The 11267-nt window shown below is 40.3% G+C and overlaps 1 long non-coding RNA gene across 2 annotated transcripts; it reads right to left on the reverse strand.

Moving 5' to 3' along the window:
- Nucleotides 1-1716: 1716 nt before the first annotated feature.
- LOC144988597 (uncharacterized) lies at nt 1717-9402 on the reverse strand. 2 transcript variants are annotated; one of them, XR_013652523.1, is made up of 4 exons: nt 9102-9402; nt 2023-9007; nt 1887-1948; nt 1717-1792 (listed from the first exon to the last, which is right to left on the reverse strand). It is a non-coding gene; the product is annotated as an uncharacterized LOC144988597 (long non-coding RNA). The 2 variants fall into 2 exon arrangements; XR_013652522.1 differs by having other exon boundaries at nt 1887-9007.
- Nucleotides 9403-11267: the final 1865 nt, after the last annotated feature.

Consider the following 11267-nt stretch of genomic DNA (forward strand, 5'->3'; position numbering starts at 1 on the left):
AAAAAGATGCTCAGCACTTGTGAAAATGTAAAATATTTGGGATTTCAAACATGAATAACTCAAAATTTCTACAGTAAAAGTGTCTGGAAATATCAGTATGTGTAGTCAACATAGTCCAGAAGAGAATGAGAGGAGCTGATGGCCTGGATTATGGCGAAATATTAAACTACAGTGTCTCAAACATTGCATCTTTGTCAGAAGAAGACGATTGGACTTTGTCAAAATGTAAAATATTTTGGATTTCAAACATGAATAACTCTAAATTTCTACAGTAAAGGTGTCTGGAAATATTAGTATGTGTAGTCAACATAGTCCTGAAAAGAATAAAAGGAGCTGATGTCCTGGATTATGGCGAAATATTAAACTACAGTGTCTCAAACATTGCATCTTTGTCAGAAAAAGACGATTGGACTTAGTCAAAATGAAAAATATTTGGGATTTCAAACATGAATAACTCAAAATTTCTACAGTAAAAGTGTCTGGAAATATCAGTATGTGTAGTCAACATAGTTCTGAAGAGAATAAAAGGAGCTGATGGCCTGGATTATGGTGAAATATTAAACTACAGTGTCTCAAACATTGCATCTTTGTCAGAAAAAGACGATTGGACTTTGTAAAAATGTAAAATATTTTGGATTTCAAACATAAATAACTCTAAATTTCTACAGTAAAAGTGTCTGAAAATATTAGTATGTGTAGTCAACATAGTCCTGAAGAGAATAAAAGGAGCTGATGGCCTGGATTATGGCGAAATATCAAACTACAGTGTCTCAAACATTGCATCTTTGTCAGAAAAAGACGTTTGGACATGGTCAAAATGTAAAATATTTGGGATTTCAAACATGGATAACTCAAAATTTCTAAAGTAAAAGTGTCTGGAAATATCAGTATGTGTAGTCAACATAGTCCTGAAGAGTATAAATGGAGCTGATGGCCTGGATTATGGCAACATTTTAAACTACAGTGTCTCAAACATTGCATCTCTCTCATAAGATGCTATGTTGTGACAAATCTCAAACAGTATTGACATTTAGATCAAGTCTCCTGTTTTATATTATAAAGTGTCTGTACTGATTCTGATAAATATTTTACATCGTAACATGTCCATATGTGAAAACTTAAATTATATTTACTATTAACATAAATGAATGGGCAATATGGTTGGGAGTATACTTATTAACACCCAATTTATTCTTAGCCTTTTATTAAAAAAAATATTTTATTATTTGATAAGAGTAGCTAGTGTATTTTTTCTCTAAACATTCATTTGACTTTTCACTGTTCTAAAATTCCTTTGAAAACCGGACTTTAGCCGTTGTTGCTCTGTTACCGTAAAGCTGAGAATGCGAGAGCAGTGAAAATTCAGGAGCGGCTCATTTGACACCGCAGTTCCGAATGACGGCTGGCTTGACGGCAGTTGCCATTTCTGGTGACTTGTGGTAAATATTCTTCTTTGCTTAATTTTGTTTAGTGGAGAAGCACCTTTCTGTGACCGACTCCATCTAGTGTTGAAACTGAGAAGTGCAACAGAGTTGAGCTCAAGCGCCATGTGCGGGCCATGTTCAATTATATTTTTAAAATTTGCTGCGGGCCAATAAAAACAGACCCGCGGGCCGTAGTTTGGACACCCCTGCTGTACAGTCTTTGATATTAATAATTAATAAGCAGAGCAGTGGTTTTATTTCATTGCAGAGCCACAAAAGTAGCTTTATATGTTGTAGCACCCTCGAGGAATTAGCATGAGCACGAGGTGTTTAAAACAGGGTTTATTGGTCTTCACAACCCGTGAGAACTGGCAGCAAAATAAAAACACAAATATGCATCAAAAATAATTTTACAGCTTACAAAATATGAATCTTAAATTATACAAATAAAAGCACACAAACCTCGTGGGCTGACATCCACGAGGGGCTAATTACTCATTTGGCTTCAGCTTTCCTTTAACTTTCTAAATAAACACAATAAACAAATTATTACATTGATAATTCTGTTATACATCGATGTGATCTCTACTGATCTTACCGGAGATCTTCACGTGGCTGCAGCAATGCACTGATAGCTGTGTGCGTAGTTAAATGTGTCCGTGTGGAACTTTAATTGAACTTTGTTCCACATGCTCTCACCACTAGATGGCGCAAATTGAAATATAATTTAGAACAACAGAATAAACACATAAATGTTTGGGACTGTTACACTCCCACCAATCACTTGTAATTTATAGAACTAAATATTGCTTTTAAACTTATGAACTAGTTATTCTTAATATGCAATGAATTGTGAACTAATTATGGAATATGACTTGTTACTCTTTTATTTAGAGTATTAAGAGTTCAGTCTCCTTAATTTGCTTCTAACAGGACAACTGTCTTCTGAATGGGCCTTTCCAGATAAACAGGTTTGGAGATACGCTTTCCTTTTTCATCTAGAGTGCGATCACTCATCAGTAGCTTGTCCTTTCTCACTCTTTGATCCTTACTAGGGTACACATCAACGATTTTTGCCAACTTCCACTGGTTTCGTGGTGTTATTTCATCTTTCAAAAGCACAATATCATTGATTTGTGCATTTCGGTATTGTTTAGTCCATTTTTGTCTACTTTGAAGATTCAGCAAGTACTCCTTTTTCCATCTTATCCAGAAGGTATTGGCAAGGAGTTGAACACGACGCCATCTCTTCTGAAGATAAAGATCTTCCTTGACAAACTTGCCTGGTGGTGGAGAGATGATTGTGGACTTCATGGTCAATATGTGGTTTGGCGTCAGAGGTTCTGGGCTTGATGGGTCACATAGTTGATCTGTGGTAAGAGGTCGACTATTTATCACTGCCATGACTTCATAAAGGAAAGTTCTTAGAGAGGAGCTGTCAAGTTGTTTAGCTGATTGTTCAAGGATGGATGACAGAACACTTCTTATGGTGCGGATTTGTCGTTCCCAGACACCACCCATATGACTTGAAGCTGGGGTGTTCAATAGAAACTCGCATTCCAGATTTTCCAGCTTGATTTGGTCCATTTCCTTGAATGCCTCTGCAAACTCATTTCTTGTACCAACAAAGTTTGTTCCCTGATCGCATCTTATCTGACGAACTGAGCCTCTTATGGCAATGAATGCACGCAGTGCATTGATGAAGGCATCGGTGGTTAAATCATCAAGCATTTCTATGTGCACTGCTCTTGAGCACATGCAGGTGATTAACAAGCCGTAACGCTTTAGCTCCTTCCTGCCTTCCTTGACATAAAAAGGACCAAAGCAGTCCATCTCACAGTAGGTGAATGGTGGAGTAGTCTCCATCCGATCTTTCGGGAGGTCTGCCATTTTCTGCTGTTCTGTGCATCTCCTGAACTTTCTGCATTTGACACATCTGTGGATATAAGAGGATACAACCTTGCTGCAGCCAAGGATCCAATATCCACTTGCGCGTAGCTCGTTCATAGTGATCCCTCGTCCTTGATGGTGAGTTTTCTCATGGTAATGCTTGATGAGTAACATTGACACATGGCTGTCTCTTGGTAAGATAACTGGATGCTTGATATTAGAATGTAAAGCAGCATGCTTGAGACGTCCTCCAACTCGAAGTGAGCCTTGGTCATCCAGAAATGCACTCAATTTATGTAACTTTTTGACAATGTCTTTGGTTTGTATTGATGTGGGATTTTGAAGGGACTTTATTTCATGCGAGAAGGCAGCATCTTGAACCATTCTGATAACTGTCAGCTCTGCTTCCCTTCTTTCTTCCACATTACTGACTTCACAAGATCTTCTCTTGCGTTCCTTCACTTCCTTTGCAAGGCGCTTGAGTCTAGCAATGGCTTTGATCATTCTTGACCAGTCTGAGAACTTGTGTATGCGATCCAGAAGAGATCTTTGTTCTTTGGCTTGTGTCTTGAGCACCTGAACCTTCTTGACTTCCGGATCACTGCTTGATATCTCTCCCACCTTGATCTCACCACTGGACATGACCTTCTGCCAGAGAAAATCTGGACCTTGAAACCAGTTTGAGGCTATAAGTTGTTCAGCTGTAAGACCTCTAGAGGCATGGTCTGCTGGGTTCTCTTCAGACGCCACATACCTCAACTGTTCAGGCTCTGTGCTTTGTTTGATACGTTCAACTCTGTTTGCAACAAAAACATGGAACCTCCTGGCTTCATTCGCGATGTATCCTAGAACAACCTTTGAATCGGTCCAGTAGGTTTCTTGCAACATTTCAACTTCCAGTTCCTTTTTCAGCATATCACCAGTGCGAACAGCAACTACAGCAGCTGACAACTCAAGTCGGGGAATGGTTGTAACTTTCGATGGTGGAACTCTTGATCTTCCCATCACCAAGGAACAGTGGACTTCACCAGATGTGCTTACTGCTCTGAGCTAGGTACACATGCCGTATCCAGAAGCACTGGCGTCAGAGAAATGGTGCAGTTCATAATGCTCTGCCTTGAAGTTATTTGGAGTGTAGCATCTTTGAATCTTTACCTTTGCCAAATTCCTTAGATCAAGCAGCCAAGATTCCCACTGAGGTCGAAGATTTTCAGGTAAGGTGTCATCCCAGCTGAGTTTATCTCGACACATCTGCTGCAGGATCTGCTTTCCTAGCAGGATGAAGGGTGACACAAATCCAAGTGGATCGAACACAGAGGTGGATAAAACTCCTCTTCGAGTGAGTGGATTTTCCTTAACAGTCACTCTGAACTGGAACTGGTCTGATTCCACACACCATTGCACGCCTAGTGCTCTCTCTATGTGGATTTCACTCAATGCCATGTCCTTATTTTTGGCAGATACTAAACATTCTTCCTTTGGAAGGGAATACAAGACCTTTGTGCTGTTTGATATGAACTTGTGTAATCGAAGTTTGCCTGTGCTGCAGAGTTCACGTGCCTCTTTGACTAACTGTACTGCTTGGCTTTCCGTATCAACACTTGCTAAGCCATCGTCGACATAGAAGTTTGTTTTTATAAACTTCACTGTTTCCTCACTGAAGCGTCCTTCTCATTCAGCTGCCAGATGTTTGAGGCCATAGTTAGCGCAGCCTGGAGAAGATGCCGCACCGAACAGATGAACTTTCATTCTGTAGATGGTAAATGGGGTGTCGAGGTCGCCGTTCTCCCACCATAAGAACCGTAGGTAGTCTTGGTCAGCAGCACACACGTGAAACTGGTGAAACATGCGTTCAATATCGCACATTATAGCCACTGGGCTTCTACGGAAACGACACAAGACTCCGAGCAGGGTGTTTGTAAGCTCTGGGCCGGTCAAAAGATGGTCGTTAATGGATGTTCCTTGAAACTTAGCAGAGCCATCAAAGACAATGCGAATCTTTCCTGGTTTCTGTGGGTGGTACACCCCATGGTGGGGAATGTACCATGCTGGAGTATTGTTGATGTCTTGCTCAGGAACTTTTTCAGCGTCGCCGTGAGCGATGATTTCTTCCATGAACTTCTTGTAATCCATGTAGTATTGCTTGTTTCGTCTCAACTTTCTTTCCAAACATCTGAGCCTATGTATGGCACATGATTTGTTGTCAGGTAAGTTAGGTTTGTCACTCTTAAACGGAAGTGGCATCTCAAAATGTCCATCCTCCTTGAGCCTGATGCCTTCCTTCATCTTTGTCAGAAACCTGAGATCTTCTTGGGAGATCTTAACATCTTCTGCAGCTCTTTCTGCAAAGTCAGACTCCAGCAGCTTGATTACATTAGCAGGTGAGACCGTTTCCTTTATTTGAGTTCTGCACACGTAATGCACTTCATTGGTGAACCTTGAAGATGGTTGAACACCTGGAACCACTTGCTTCACAATGACTTTGTGGCTTACTCCAAAGGCATCACCATAATCAAGACGTGGATTGCCAAAGCCCACGATACTCCAGCCCAGATCAGTTTTTTGTCCAAAGGGCTGATTTTCCTTGCCAGAAACCACTTGACGGGGTATGAGTGCTTGAGGGCAGTTATAACCAATCAGAAGACCGACATCACAACTTTGGAGTGGAGCAATTTCATCTGCAATGTGTTCAAGATGGGGCCATGCCTTGGCAGTTGCTGGTGTTGGAATGTGATCCCGATTCGCTGGAATGAAGTCTCTGGTGTACGTTACTGGCAGAGGGATGATCTGATTTGAGTAAAATCCTCTTACTTGTAAACCGGAGAGTTTGTGACAAGTAACAACAGTATTTCTTGATGACATTGTAGTAAGCCTTAGCTGAACTACCTCATTTACAGTGTGCAAGGCTCTTGCAGTTTCCTGTAAAATGAAGGTCGTGTCGCTCTGTGTATCAAGAAGTGCATACACTAGAACTTCACGTTCTGGCTCACTTTCAGCTGAAACCCACACAGGAACAATAGAAGATGTGTGAGTATCCTTAACATTCTGCATTACTCTGTTAGAAGTTGCTTCACCTGTTGTTTGTGTGAAATTGGTGTCTTGTAGTGTTGAATCTTGTTTCCTTTGTTTTGTTTTATCAGTGCTCCTTGCTTCATTGTTCTTTGTCTGAGTTCGCTCTTCTTTAGTGCGTGTGTCGTGAAGACATGTTGGATGTTTTTTCTTACATGTGTCACAGGTTTCTCTGTTGTGACAATCCTTGGAGCGATGGCCTACCTTCAAACAGCCAAAACATAACTTCTTCTCTTGTGCAAACTTCAGTCTTTCTCCAATGTTCTCATTCATGAATTTGAAACATTTCTGCAGACTGTGACCTGCTTTCTCACAATAGACACAGCTTAAACTGACAGCCCTTTCATTGGAGTTCAGTGCCATGACCTTTGCGCCATGAGTCCTGGTTGTTTGTAACTTTGTTTTATCATTTTCTCTTGGTTTCAGAGCATAGAGAGAAGTTATGGGATTACATGCAATTTTGGCTTCACATGAGATGAACGCAACAAAATCGCTGAAACTTGGAAACATGTGGCTCTGCTCTTGGACTTCTGTAACCTTTCTGTTCCACCTTGATGTGAGCCAGTCAGGGAGTTTTGTAAGCATTTTTTGGTTTTCATTGCAGTCATTTAGTACTTCGAGACCTTTGATGTGTGGCATGGCTGCATTACAACTGCGAAGAAAGTCAGCGTATTCTTGAAGTTCCACACTGCCCTTGGAACTGATCTTTGGCCATGCGTCAAGTTTGTCTCTAAATGCCTTAGCAATGAGGAATGGATTGCCATACCTGTCTTCAAGAACTGTCCATGCTGCATTGTAGGCAGATTCTGTACCCAGCAAAAAGTAACTTTCTATGGCTTTCCTTGCAGGTCCACTTACATACTTCCGCAAATAGTATGTCTTCTCTTCGGCTGGTAAAGCTTTCCTGTCAACAAGAGTCAGAAATGAAATCTTCCAGTCATTGTATCTGAGTGGGTCACCATTGAATATAGTTGGCTCTGGGACTGGGAGACGACTTGCGTTGAGAGATTCTGCGAAGGCTCTTACCAGCTCTGTTGTGTTTACTTCTGGAGTGGAGAACACATATTGAGATGGGAAAGGAGGTCTGAGGGGTAAGCTACTGGTTTCTGACTTAACCCTTTTTTCCTTACCAGAGGATTGCTGGTGGAGCACATCATACGTGTCTTCCTCTGAACTTTCACTCTGCTCATATACTCTTTGTCTTGCTTTAGCAGCTTGAAGGCTTTTGATTGTTTCCAGTCGATCCACTTCTCTGCGCTTTGCTTCCAGCTCTCGTTGTTTCTGTGCAATTTCTGCTTCTTGTTTTTCAATTTCTCTTATTCGATTTTCTTGTTCCAGTTGAACTTCTAAGGCAGCTTCATTTGCAGCAACTTCCGCTGCTGCCTCTTGTCTTTTGCTGGAGTGTCTGCTTGAACACTTGGAAGAAGTCTTTGGACTGTGATGAGATTTAACACTTAACCTTGCAGAAGCAGCAGACTTGAACACTGACTCTACGACCTTCCAAACTTCTTCATCCTTTTGACCTCTGTTTCTTAATGTTTGGGATCTTTCAGCTGCTTCCATGATGCTCCTTGTTACTGCATCACAGGTATCCATCCTGCGTCTTGTGTCATTGTCAGGAGTGTCAATGCGTCTTAAATCATCATATGCAGCACAAACATTGGTAGCAGCACTGTTTACTTTTGTGATGTTTTCATCCAGGAGATCCATTGAGCATTGTCCATCTATAGCTTTCTTAGTCTCTTTAATGACAGCCTTCCACTTCTCGTAGCACGTGCTGAAACGATGTGCGGCCTTCTTTACCTGCTCATCGTGCAGCTCTTGCCCCTTTTCCGTTAGCGTACGGACTCTTTGGCTCCTTCGTGCATCTTGTGAGGTAGTGGGGATATCATCTCCAACGCACTCAGCTTCTGATGGTTGCTCATTTAACCTGAATGTCACATCATCTTCGCCAACTTCAGATGAAACATCCAATCTTGACATTTTTAAGCTTGCGTTTGATTTTAAAGATTAAAGTACTGATTTAGTTTTATGTACTTTGTAGGGAAAATAGAAAAAAAAGTTGGTTTAAATTACTGCACCTTTAACTTAACAGTATTGCAAAATGTCTTAATTTTCTAATTCAACTTAAAATATTGAACTTAAACCACTGTGTGCAGTAAGCAACAATAACTTGTCTTGAATAGGCAAATATTACATCTAATTCCTGGTAACTATGAATCACTAAATATGAACAATATACAGGTTACTTAGTATAGATAAATTTCACCTTTTAACAATTCACTTAAACTTGAACAGGAAAATAAAATAAAATAATCTCAGTCCCTTCGATTAAACAGAAACGAAAAATATCTTGTTTCTTATTGCAGTCTCTTGTCGACGGTTATACTTTCATATTAACTAATATTAATCTGAGTCCTTGATGCAACATTCATCTTTGGGAACCTGAAGTTGCGTTCTGTGCATTTGGCCGTCGCAGGGTGGCGCTGTTGTCCCTCTCGGCGCTGGCACCGTCTCGTCTACCCATGCGGAGCAGAAGAGTTCTCACTGTAGCACCCTCGAGGAATTAGCATGAGCACGAGGTGTTTAAAACAGGGTTTATTGGTCTTCACAACCCGTGAGAACTGGCAGCAAAATAAAAACACAAATATGCATCAAAAATAATTCTACAGCTTACAAAATATGAATCTTAAATTATACAAATAAAAGCACACAAACCTCGTGGGCTGACATCCACGAGGGGCTAATTACTCATTTGGCTTCAGCTTTCCTTTAACTTTCTAAATAAACACAATAAACAAATTATTACATTGATAATTCTGTTATACATCGATGTGATCTCTACTGATCTTACCGGAGATCTTCACGTGGCTGCAGCAATGCACTGATAGCTGTGTGCGTAGTTAAATGTGTCCGTGTGGAACTTTAATTGAACTTTGTTCCACATGCTCTCACCACTAGATGGCGCAAATTGAAATATAATTTAGAACAACAGAATAAACACATAAATGTTTGGGACTGTTACATATGTTGAATGATGAGGAATTTTGCTGAAATCTCTTGATATAGATCTCGGAATTATTTTTATTTATTTATTTATTTTATGGGGGGGGGGTCCAAAATGGCGGGGATGACCAGTTTGGTTTAGTCTCTTTTAGGGGTCTGACAATAACCACATCACCACAGTGATGAACCATTACAGCACATGTTTTTTTATTTCCTTGTTTTCTTTTTGAAAGTCACAGGACTGCATATTATGTGTGATTTGAACGATAATAAACACATTCATCTTTGCTAATAATTTACTTTTTCTGCGAGTCTTATGTTCAAACTTCAAGGGCTTCGGGGGAAAAAGCCAACATTCTCATGCGCAAGGGAAGGACAGTCCATTAAACATTATGGGGGACTTATTTGTGTTTGTCTGATTTTATATAACTGCTTGCCATGTTTCAGTACTTGTAATGTTTGCAGATAATGTTGAATTAAATACACACAAACACGGGAATAAAAGACAACAGCGTAAAAACAACAGTCCAAAAAGAATCCGTGCGGACACAGAAGTCACGAGATTTGTGCAGGAGGGAGTTGTTGATCTGCACTCTGATCCGCTTGCCTGGTGGCGGGTAATCAGGTTTGATTCCCTCTTCTGTCAAAAGTGGCAAGGAAATATTTGTCTGTATGCGCTACGAGCAATCCATCTGAGCGTGTATTCAGTGTAGCTGGAAACATCGTCACCCCATTAAGATCCTCGCTGAAACCTGACAAGGTCAACATGTTGGTGTTCCTGTCACGCAACACGAAGATGGACAAAAAATTCATCAATTACGTTGAAAATTAATCTCTGCTTTGAGACTCCAGAGGTTGTCTATGAATCACATTTCCTGAAAACATAATTTTACTGTTATCTGTTAGTGTTTTATCTGTTAGTTTCTTCTGGGCGGTTGGACAAAGTCTTATTTTTTGCCGATTCTCCTTGAGAAGCTGACCACTAAGGCACACAAAGCTGCGTCCTGGACTGCAGTGCAGAATGAAATGCTTGGACTGACAACACAAGACCTCTATGAACTTGGAGAAGAGGACAGCCTTTGTTTCCAGCTCAGCTTTAAGATGGCGTTTAAATCTGAGGTTATGTCCTGCTTACATCATGAACATCAAATATGTGTTTTAGATATGCAAACCTGAACCCCATCCAGCTCCACGTTTAAAGATTCACATTATAATAGCTACATTTGTCGTTGTGCATCTACTTTTCCCAGTTTTTATGCATTCTGCCAGAAACTCTTACGCTGCTTGTTCATTACTGGTTAATGCACAAAAGCGATTTTTCATACTATTTTTGCTCTATAAATAGACACAATGAGACCAATAAGTTAGGTGGCAACTGCTTTTTACATGCCAGGTTTGCACACATTTTTATACACAGAACCTTTTAGAGAGTCAGGCCCAGAACTGTTGAGAAAACTGTAGAGGAGGCCAGTTTTTGAATGCTGAGAGTGAGGCTACTGTGTCTGAGGTTCCAACATTGTAATACAGTGACCACAATCTGCTGTCCATTTTGTTTCTGTAACCCTGCCTACCTGGATAACCCTAGGTGGGAGGTCAACTAAGCTCGCAATGTGAACTTCTTTCTTTATACTCAAGGTTTGTACAGGAGGAATGCGGTAGTAGATACTAATTACCCTTCCGACCCACAATAACACACTTGACACAGATCAAATTGTAGAAAGGAAAAATAATCTATATTCAGATTTTTTCAAGTTATTCAGTACACATTCTATCATGGAAATAAAATGTTGACAACATATAAATTGAGAACAAAAATTAAATTATGGGTGTGGTGTAAAAAAAAACAAGATACAATGAAAGAACCGAAAAATCAATCAA

This window comes from Oryzias latipes, chromosome 21, assembly GCF_053564925.1.
Source record: "Oryzias latipes strain Hd-rR chromosome 21, Olatipes_Hd-rR_3.1".
In the NCBI taxonomy this organism is placed as follows: domain Eukaryota; kingdom Metazoa; phylum Chordata; class Actinopteri; order Beloniformes; family Adrianichthyidae; genus Oryzias; species Oryzias latipes.